The 11,297-nt window shown below is 44.5% G+C and overlaps 1 pseudogene; it reads right to left on the bottom strand.

Annotated features, from left to right (window-relative positions):
- Positions 1-283: 283 nt before the first annotated feature.
- Positions 284-9,839, bottom strand: LOC118097124 (ATP synthase F(0) complex subunit C2, mitochondrial pseudogene; annotated as a pseudogene).
- Positions 9,840-11,297: the final 1,458 nt, after the last annotated feature.

Below are 11,297 nucleotides of genomic sequence, written 5' to 3'. Positions count from 1 at the left end.
CCTCAAAAATTGCCTCTGCATCTACTTTCGCTGGAGTTTCATCAGAGCCCAATGGGAGAGGAAGGAATCCGCAAGTGGAGTCACCAATAGCCTAACCATCTTTTTAAAAAATAATTATACCAATACAGTATTTATTGACTTGCCCCCTCTGAGCTGCACAGATTTGGTTAACAGATGGGCTTCCCCTATCTGCCACAGAACAATCAGGTTGTCATACACACTGGACTAAACACGGGGGGGGGGGGGAGAGGAGAGCGCATGACATGCAGCACATCCGGCTCCTTCACATTGCAAAGAGAATGAAGAATGCCACCATCAAGCAGAACAGCCCATGGCCTCAGAGAGTGCACAACCCAGGATGGCATAGGAAAAGAGCTGCTGTTTTAGGGAATGGTTTCTGGCATAGCCAATGATAAGACTGCCAAATACGGTCCCGATGCAGCCACCACCAGAGCCAGCTACACTGACGGTGGCAGCGCCAGCACCAATACAACTTGGTGGCAGTATCAATGTTCCTGGAAACAGTGCTGGTTTGGAACTCCCAGCGCAACACTAGGAAGAGCTCATTGTGAGCACCTAACAGACAAGGCTCCTTCGTCCTGACCTCAGGCCTGTTCAGCACAGAGGCAGAGATGGGCCTACAGAGCAGCTGGGAACTGTTCTTTATAAGGGTGGGAGCAGAGACGAACTTGGCACAGGTATACTCAGGGATGTTGCAGGTGGCCACACTCAACAGCTGCTGCTCAGGGGAAGACCGCGAGAGAAGGGCCTAGCCTAACCATCTTGTGTTTCTAGTACTGTATCTGTTTTATCAAATGGATGCCTGCCAGTGTAAAAGGTTTGTACAAAGTGTTGGTGCTGGCCTTTAAAGCCCTAAACGGCCTCGGTCCAGTATACCTGGAGTGTCTCCACCCCCACCATTCTGCCCGGACACTGAGGTCCAGCGCCGAGGGTCTTATGGCTTCTCCCTCACTGCGAGAAGCCAAGTTACAGGGAACCAGGCAGAGGGCCTTCTCGGTAGTGGCACCCGCCCTGTGGAATGCCCTCCCACCAGATGTCAAAGAAAAAAACAACTACCAGGCTTTTAGAAGACATCTGAAGGCAGCCCTGTTTAGGGAAGCTTTTAATGTTTGATAGATTATTGTATTTTAATATTCTGTTGGAAGCCGCCCAGAGTGGCTGGGGAAACCCAGCCAGATGGGCAGGGTATAAATAATAAATTGTTGTTGTTGTTATACAAACTTTGGAGTTATACAGCGTTCCTCCACCAGGCAAAAAGAGAAGCTAGACAGAGCACTTTGGTTATGTGTGTTACCACCTGGAATTTCAGACAGTGGCTTATTCAGAAAGCATCCATTTAGCATTCAAACAGAAAACATATTCATCTGCAGGTCTGCTCTTAAAAAAAAAGAGCATTGGAAACAGTGTTGCTTTGCTGGGGCAGGGGTGGGGAAGTCAAAATCTGCAACTGGGAAATACTTTTTATTAAGGTCAAGCAAAATGTTGCAAAGTCACGAGCAACCTTTAGAGTTCTCCAAAACTCATTAATCCAGACTACATGTTAAGAAAATCCCAGAGTGAGAGGAGAGCGAAAAAGCTGTCATGATTGGATCCACAAAGCCTGCATAGTCACAGTCTTAGGAAGGGGGTAGGAGAGGAGAGTGTCAACTTGCAGAGTGATCCTACTCCAAAAGTAACTCAGTGAGACATTCTGCCAGCTGTTTGGGCAAATGGGGCACTGCCACGCCAACCTCACACTGCTCTCAGCCACCCCCCACCTGCTTGCCTTCTTCCTTACAACCCATCTAGGGGTGGCACTAGCTCATCCTCCTTAGTCTCAGTGTTGCCCTGATGGTGCTCAGCAGAGAGGAGAATGGGGACAAAACTAGTTAGCTGGCTCTGCCTTTCATTGGTTCTGGTTCTGCCTACTGTTGGTCTCCCTGCCTTCCACCAATGAGCACCAACCACCACTACGGCCTGGTGTACAGCCTCAATTGGGATGCAACTCAACTGCAGGGATGGGGAACCTGTGGCCCTTCGGATGTTGCTAGACTCCCATCAACTTCGGCCAGAATGGCCCAGTGACAAGGGATGGTGGGAGCTGGAGTGCAACAACACTTGGTGAGCCTCAAGTTCTCTACCCCTGCACTACTAGATAGTATGCAGGGCTCATCAAGTAAAAAAAGGCAGGATTCACTAGCTTTGAAATGATACAGTCCAGCAGTTACTTGGATCCATCTCTAGTCATAAGTGAGAGATGCATGTTCTTTATCAGACCGAGAATAGGAAGGGAGAGAAACACAGTAGTTTTTAAAAGAGCAAAGCTGAAGATTCAAGCTTAGGTGGCGTACTAGAAAAAAATCAATAGGAGCCCATTTGGATAGCATTAGCTGGGCTGGGGACCCTTTGCGCCTCTTGGTGTTACTGAACTGCAACTCCTATCACCTCCGACCACTAGACATACTGGTTGGGCTAATGGGCATTGGAATCTAATAACATCTTCATGGTCACAGGTTCTCCACCCTTGACCTTGAGGCTGAAGAACACTCCTTTCCACCCAAAACATACAAAGTCCCATCTTCAGGTGGTAGTAAGTTATCTTCCTCCAGTTTTAGGATTCAGCCGCCTGTGGCAACTCAGAGTCTCATTCAGGGCAATCAGCTTTCTGTGGGGGTTGCAGAATGGTGCTTCTTTCCTTTCGGCTGTTGATGTATCCTCAATGACACCAGGATATCTAAGCAGATAAGGGCTTACAAAATGTTGTGGAAGCATAACAGCTGTGCTGTATTTCCACATCTGCCCTAGAGAAGTAGCTGCTAATGATACAACTGGCTAAGTAGGTATCTTTAAGCAAATCTGGGGATATCTCTTTTCTGCAGATTCTACTCTTGGTCCTTCCAGAAGGAGTATGGGAATAAGCAAGCCTAGTCAGGGAACCCAGACAGATGGGAGGGATATAAATATCATCATCATCACCATCCTACCTTACAGGGCTCTTGTGAGGACTACTGAGAAACACAAATGGCTTTTAAGATTTGGATGCAAGAGTGGTATTATCGATTGAACACACTATCAACTCTCTCCTCTCTCCAGAAAAACGGATTGTGGCTATTTTGTTTTGGACAAATATTAAAAAAACAAAAACTTGAATGCACCAGATGTCATTCCATACTACTCTGCTAAGTGGAAACACAGATTTTAGGTACATATTTAATTCCCAGTGTTTTGCTTTGATTGAGATCCAGAAACTCTACAAAAGGTATGACTCCAGTTGTCAAAATACAGTATTGCTTTGCCCAATAATGATTGTTCTGTATATGTATACTGTACGTATGTAATGATTTATGTAGCTAATTGAATTTCTGTAATTTCACTGCCCATAGAGGTGGAGAGATCAACTAGCTTAGATGGCCTTCTTTTCAAAACTCATCACCTCTGCTTCTAATAACAAATTCAGATGTTGAGTGCCAGCAACTAGAATGAGATATCAGCATGCTCATGGAAATCCCATGATTTGCAGAAGTGCAAAAAGCAAAAAATAAAATGTATGGAGTGGAAGACTGATCACACGCAATAGCAATGGAACGTTGAGTGTCAGTTGGGGGAGGGGAGGGAAAGGGTGGAATGGAATGAAGAATCCTGGAGAAGGGCAAGAATAGGATTATGATATAGCCACTTGTAAGCTGCGTTTTCTCATCCATCCATCATTATTCTTGTCTCTTTCTCTAAGGAGCCACAAGCTGTCTTTCCCCCATCTTGAACTTTTAGGTTGCATGCTCACAGGCAGCACAGACCTCCTTCTTGTGTTACCCCATAAAACTATCCGAATAAAAGCAATATGAAAGTGATTTGTTATCTTCCAATTTGTATAGTTTGCTTTTAAATATGAATTTACCCAATTCGCACTTTCTGAAACAACACATGAACCAAAGGACAGCAATCCTTCAAAACTCGCACTTCTCTGAATTTTGCAATGCAGTTCTCCAACCGAGCAATGTGTACAAAAATGCATTTACTAGGATAAAGTGTGCATTAAAATGCACTAAATTAAGTAAAACAACATAGAAAAATGCATTCTATTACAGAAATTTTATTTGAAAATGTGTTTGTATCAGGCAAAACCATGTGCAAAAAATGTGCACATTAATTTTCATGAGGAATTTCTTCTTTTAAACATTGCAAAATTTAGTTTACTCTTTACAGAGCTATAATTCCTAGCACTCTTAACAAACTACAGTTCCCATGATTCTTTGGTTGTATGGAATGTGCTTTAAAAGTATGTTGTGTGCACAGCCTTGGGTTTTTAGCCACTCTGCTGCACAAGCCTTCTTGTTGCTGAACAGGGGCTGACATAACAACCTGCCTTCTAATACTGAGCCTAATCAAGAACTTCTCATCCGGGCATTGCAGAGTTCCCAGTTGGACCTGCAAGCACTAGCAAAAAGACACCTGCTACTATGATGGGTGGTAGCACTATAACTGGAAGACTTGTGCATTGCCAGGACTGCTATGTATAGGTGTAGTATGTATATATTTACAGTATACAGTATTAAAAATAATAATGTACCACTGTTCATAAAAACAAACAAACCACAGAGTGGTTTACAACAATTACACATATAACCATACAATAAAAATCACATAAAAATGTTAAAATCAGAAATTAGCTAGCTATCATGGAACGATATATTCTTAACTGCCTGCATAAGTCTGACAGACTAAAAAAAGTTTTCTGCAGGCATTTAAAAGTTGAAATTGAAGGCACCTGTTGAATCTCTATTGGCAGAGTATTCCATATTACTCAGCTCATGACACTAAAAGTTCAGTTTCTTTTTGTTGCCAGAAGAGCCTCACCTACCTGGGGAACGACTAATGATGCTGCTGCAGATGATCTCAGTAATTCATCCAGATATAAGAGTTCCGGTGGCCCCTGAGGTACCCTGGACACAAGTTGCTCAGGGCTTTGTAATGCAGCCTCTGGTTGGGATGTGTGCATTAGGTCAGCCTGTCTCAACCTGGGTCCCCAGAAATTGTTGGACTACAACTCCCATCACCTTTAGCTAGCAGAACCAGTAGTCCGGGATCTCAATCAGGTGGGAGTGGGACTTGTATTGCTGGGGAGAATGGGTATTCATTCATTTTAATGAGGAGGGGAAATAGAAGGGGCACGCCTTTAGAGCCCGAATCTGTTTCCTGTACTGGGGACATCAAGCATGATGAAGTTGAGGCTAATTCTATTTGCATAGCCCCACCCCTTCACCCCGAGTTCCTCTTGTTGTTCACACACCAGCCTGTGACTGGATGTTCATCAACTAGCTCTTGACATCATCAGCGTAAGCCTACCTCTACTTTGGTATGTTTGTGTGCTGTTACTAACAGGAGTTTCAAACTGTGATTTTAATCTGCCTGCTCTCCAGAGAACTTTGATTATTAGGCAACTGAGAAACTGAGCAAATAAATAAAGTTGTCAGCGTGTAAAGGCACTTTACAGCAAGGGTAGGCAGACTTCAAGCTTGCCTGATCTTTCGCTAGAAGCCCGTGTGCTACCAACCACACTCGGATGCAAAAGGCACAAGCCCTGCTTAGCCAGCATCCTGTTCCCATAGTGGCCAAGCAGACGACTTGCAACTGCCAGCAAGTGGTATTCAGAGGCACACTGCCTCCAAAAGTGGCAGCAGAGCACAGCTATCATGGCTACTGGCCATTTCTAGCCTTCGTGGCCATCTCCTGCCCCCACCATTTCTCCAAGCCAAGCTGTCTCCCAGGTCTATTCAAATCCCCACCCATTCCTTCTTTAAAAAGGATGGAGGGACGAAAGAGTGGGGATGGGGGGAGAAAGAAGAGGGACTTAAAAACAGCCTCCTGATCAAACTAGGATTCTGCTCACCTTTGAAGTCTAAGTAAAGTCCAGTGTATGTTTTTAGAAGTCTCCAACCATTTATTCAGAGGTTCAGAGACACCCTTGATGTCATTACTTGTTAGATAAACTGTGAGGTAAGTCAAGTTAGTGGTGATGAGATGTTGCAAGGATTCCTCGGTCACTGAGGAGCGAAGGAGGAGAGAGGCACTGTAGGGAGGAATTAAGTTACCCTGACAGGAGCAGCCCATCAAAAACACTCATCGCTGTCATGGTTCTGTCTTGGCTGCCAAACACGGATGATTAATTTTTTTAGAAAGAAAGAAGGAAAGCAATAGAGCAATAGGTACATGTGCAGAGGCAGAGGCAGAGGCGGCAGTTTCCCAGAAGAAATCACTGCATGACCCCAGCAGCAGCGGCATGGGTGGGCAGGGTACCCATAGGAGTGCCACACCACAGGATTCTGCCGCCCGATATGCCTGCTTCAGCCTGCCTCATGGGCGAGACGGCCCTGATAACTTTTATTAATGTTATCTCCTAGATTATGAAACTACTGCGTATCAAAGATGAGGCAAACATTTACTGCTTTAAAGGGTGGGTGGGGAAACTCTGACCTGAGGACCAAGTGTGGCCCTCCAGACTCTCAGTTTGGCCCCTGGGACTCTCCTCAAACAAAAATCAAGTACTTCTTCATGCAGTGCATAGCTAAACTATTGGATTCTGCTCCACAAGAGGTAGCGATGGTCACCAACTACATTGGTTTTAAAAGAAGACTAGACCACAGTGGCAGCGAGAGTACTAATAGCCCAGAGGTGGAAAACGATGGAAGTACCTACAATTGTGGAATGGCAAGTGAAGATGCTGGAATATTTGGAATTGGCGAACCTGACTTGCAGAATCCGGGACCAGGAAGACACGAAATTCAAAGAAGAATGGAATAAATTTTTGGAGTATGCTAAGGAGAATGATAAGACTTTAAAGACTCTGGCGGACATAAACTAGATCTTACAAAGTTGATGTAATATAGATATAATTTTGTGCTAGAGTTAAAAAAAAAATTGGGTAGTGATGAAATTCTAAAATATGCGAGTACAATGAACTATACCACCTACCAAAGGGGGGAGGGAAGTCTGAGCTCAAATTAGCTTGATAATGTACAAAGATGAAATTAATATGCTGTTGTAAAAATTTGTTTCTTTCTGTGAAAATCAATAAAAATCTATTCAAAAAAATAAAAATAAAAGAAGACTAGACCATTTCATGGAGGATAACACTGTGGCTACTAGCCACAATGGCTATGTTCTACCTTCTACTACGGGACCGCCTCTCCCGGTATGACCCACAGAGGACATTACGGTCCACAAATAATAACATATTGGAGATCCCGAGTCACAAGGTGGCTAGGCTGGCCTCGACCAGGACCAGGGCCTTCTCAGTACTGGCCCCGACCTGGTGGAATGCTCTGTCTCAGGAGACTAGGGCCCTGCGGGATTTGTCATCTTTTCGTAGGGCCTGCAAGACAGAGCTGTTTCGTTTGGCCTTCGGACTGACGCAGTCTGACCCCACGGTTACCCTCCCCTAAGGTTTTATTTATAATGGTTTTATCTTATTCGTAGATTTTTAATTTTAAAATTGAATTTTAACATTGTATTATTCTGTTGTTTTAACTGAATTGTTTCTTTTATATTTGTGTTGATATTATTTGTTGTTAGCCACCCTGAGCCCGGTCTTGACTGGGAAGGGTGGGGTATAAATAAAAATTATTATTATTATTATTATTACTGTCAGAGACAGTGAGCTCCCGAATACTAGTTCCTGGAAACTTCAGGAGGGGATAGTGGTCTTGTGCTCAGGTTTTGCTTGTGCATTTCCAACTGGGGCATCTGGTTGGCCACTGTGAGAACAGGATGCTGCAGTAGATGGCCTGATCCAGCAGCCAAGCTTGCCTGATGTTCTTAATGCTTTCGACAGCCATCGAAGCTTGTGAACATCACATTATCTTCTAGTAGTCAATTTCTAAGCCAGCCCCCTTGGTTTTCATAATATTTTTAATATGTTAAAATTATCTGACCCCATCTTATTAGGGTTTCTCCTGCTTCACACCAATGTACAAAGCCTCTAATGTCTCGTTCTCGTCCACAAAAGTGCTGGCTATGAGTTATAGTTGCATTTGCAGCTTCCAAAGGGCTAGTCAATGAAAGACTGTTGTGGCAAACCTACCACAAACAGCTTTAAAGTATTTTTAGGAGAATTTTTGTGGACTAGAGTCCTCTTTATCAAATGCAGTGCGGACCTGAACTGAATTTAACAAAGTAAATATTCTTCCAATTCCTGTATTATTAAGTGTAACAACAACAACAACAACAGCTACTACTGCATCTGTGTGTGTGTGTGTGTTTGCACAAAGAGTGGTGAGGAAGAAATCCTGATCTGCTTCAAAGGGCCGACATGACCGCAGGAGGAATTTTTTACTGCAAGCCTTCAAAACAAGCTCACGGCATTTGTATGATGGATTCTGCATTGCATTAGCTTTCCCCATTTCATTTTCAGGGCCCAAATGACATCAGAATAAAACGGCACGCTGGGCGTGTCACACAGCAGGTCTTGGCATCGCTGCTTCCTTAAAGACCACTTCCTTCCACCCCAGCTTAAGGTGGGTCAGCAGGTCATCTCTCCCAGACTTGGCTCCTTCTCAATCTCCTGCCACTCCCATGAATTGGGAGACTGACAAAGGTTACTGTGTTAACGGATTTCCGAATGGCATTCGCGACACAGCTTTTGAGGGATGAATCGCTAAGGGCAAGAGATTCAGCGGCGCTATTAAAGGGTTAGGTATTTTTAAGGCCTACTGCCATTAAATTGGACAGTAGGCCTTTTTTTAAAAAAAAAAAACCCATAGAACGGGGGAGTTGGCAATGAAATCACTCAAACACTAGCATCAACCATCCTATAAAAAGGACATCTTAAGTCAGGAGGAAGCCCTGGGAAGCCTCAAGGTTAAGTACTTCTCAGTCACAGGAAGTGGAGTTTATAATATTGTATGTCAACCTGCCAGTGAACAATATCCTAAGTCCCTTGCAGTCAGAGGAATCTTCAATTGAAGGCAGGCCTCGCTCGGCCTTACTCTGTGAAGTTGCTTTCAGAATTCAATGCTCTGGTCACACATGAGGCATGTGAACACTCCCCTTTTGATGACCATATATAAAGGTCACCCTTTTAAAAGCAAGAATCCGCATCAAAGGTATAAAGGCTCATGATCCTTCCTGAGACCCTGGGGAGCTGCTGCCAGTCAGTGTGGACATTATTGAGCTAGATGGACTCAGTGTAATACGGCTTCATACGTTTCTATGATCTTTCAATGTTCTAATACGTTTATCAGTCCTTGTTGGTACCGTTGGCGGTATTTCTGTGCTGTTAAGTGTATTTCAGTGGATTGACTTGAAGTACTATGTTTAACGCTGCCGTGGTAATTTCTTGCAATGGGTAAAATGACTTTTATCTAAATCACTCAGATTAAGTGGCACCTACAACCTGCAAAATAAAATTCAAAATAAATAAGTATTAATAAAGAAATAACTATGTGGACTTTACACTGACACAGGAGCCAACAGTTTCCTGTGGAGTGGAGTAGGATTTGTGCTTTGGGCATGCACATTAATTAGTACATAGGCCCATTTAATTATCCATAAGAATAGGCAGCCAGTGGGTAGGAGCACTGGGGCCCAGAGATGCAATAACTGCATAGGAATTATTTTATAGGGTTAGGAACATGGTAGAGTTCCTTAAAATGGAAGCCTTCCTTGAAATGAAGCCCTGTACTCACCTAAGGTTAAAGACAGAGGGATAAAGTCCCAACTTCATACAACACTTTTCTCTTAGGGTAGATCTAGATCAGGGGTCCCCAAATTTACCGGGCTTCAGGCCGGTGCCCGCAGCACCGATCGTGCAGAGAGCGGGGGAGCTTGCGGGAGTTCGCGTCCATACGCGTGCACACACACTATTTCCAGCGCACTTCTGGGTCACAGGAGCACCGGAAATAGCTTGTGCGCATGTGCACGGGCCTCCTCCTACCCGGAAGTGTGCCGGAAATGACACTTGCACATGCACGCAAGCTATTTCCGGTGCTCCTGCGACCTGGAAGTAGGCAGCTGCGCCATGCCAGTAAGAGCGGGCGGCAGCAGCGGGCGGCAGGGGTCACCACGGGCTGGATAAATGAGGCCTTCGGGCCGTATCCGGCCCGCGGACCGTAGTCTGGGGATGTCTGATCTAGACACATCAAAAAAAGTTTCAGGAAAACGCACTGTAAACCTCATAACGGGAAATCAAGTTGCCGAAAGATGGAACTCCACAGCACCATTGGGTGTCGCAGTATTATAACGCATTTTAACCTCTGTGTGTATGTTTACTAAAGTAGCTGAGTGGGCTAGGCTTGGGCAAAATAAAGAAATGGGTGGTATCCACCGAGGAGCAGGAAGAAAGGCAACTTTCTGTGGTTTCTCCTGTCCTTTGCAGCCACCTGCAAATCTACCCTCCCCACAAATATTGTGGTGGCGCTTAGTTGAATTTTAAAATGATTTTATTCATGGCGTTGTGAAGATTCCCCGCAGCAATGGAATGAGAACAATCATCATAAGAGCATGAAGAAGAGCCCTGTTGGCCAAAGACCGTGGCTGAGATCGATTGGAGTTATAGTCCAAAAACATATGAAGGGCACCAGGCTGGGCAACAGGATTGCTTAAAAATAGAATGGATCAAAATAGTGGGGATTCTCAAGAAACAGGTGGTATATGAAAAGTGTAACCCCCCCCCCAAATAAAACCTGATGTCTCCAAAGAACAACTGCAGAAGGCCAGATATGGGGGAAATAATCCAACTCTTCCATTAAAAAGAAACAAACTTCGGAAACTCAGATGCATCTTCCTTTAGCTATAAAAAGAAGGGGGCGGTGCGGGGGAGAGAGAAATATTTTGGCATCAGTAGGTGGAACACAGTTTGCTTCCTCCCTCACACCTCTGCTGTGGTCAGGTGACGGAAGAGTGTGGGAGAAGCATCCGAAAGACAAAGACCTCTCCGCCCCACAGCGCTAACTGGGAAGGGAGCCACATTGCTTATGAGCATCAGAGGGTTTTACACACACACACACACTCAAAAGACACTGGGTTGTTTGGAGGTGTGTGTGTGTGTTTTGCACAGAATCCTATCTAATTCAGCATTCGGCTACAAGCTTCAGATGACATCTTTTTCCGACAGAAAACCCAATAAAACTGGTAATGGGAAAACCAAGAATATGGTGGGTAGGCGAGTGGGGGAGTTGGTTTCTTAAGACAAAGCCGTTTAACAAATAGGCCTCTGTGTTTTATCATACACAATCCCTTAGTTTAACTCTGAACCTCTCTCTCTTCGATTTTGAGATCAGAGGGCTTGTTGGATGGGCAAGAAT

This window comes from Zootoca vivipara, chromosome 14, assembly GCF_965207765.1.
Source record: "Zootoca vivipara chromosome 14, rZooViv2.hap1.1, whole genome shotgun sequence".
NCBI lineage: Eukaryota > Metazoa > Chordata > Lepidosauria > Squamata > Lacertidae > Zootoca > Zootoca vivipara.
Note: the sequence above shows the minus strand (reverse complement) of the source record. Positions and strands in the feature narration are given on the sequence as shown.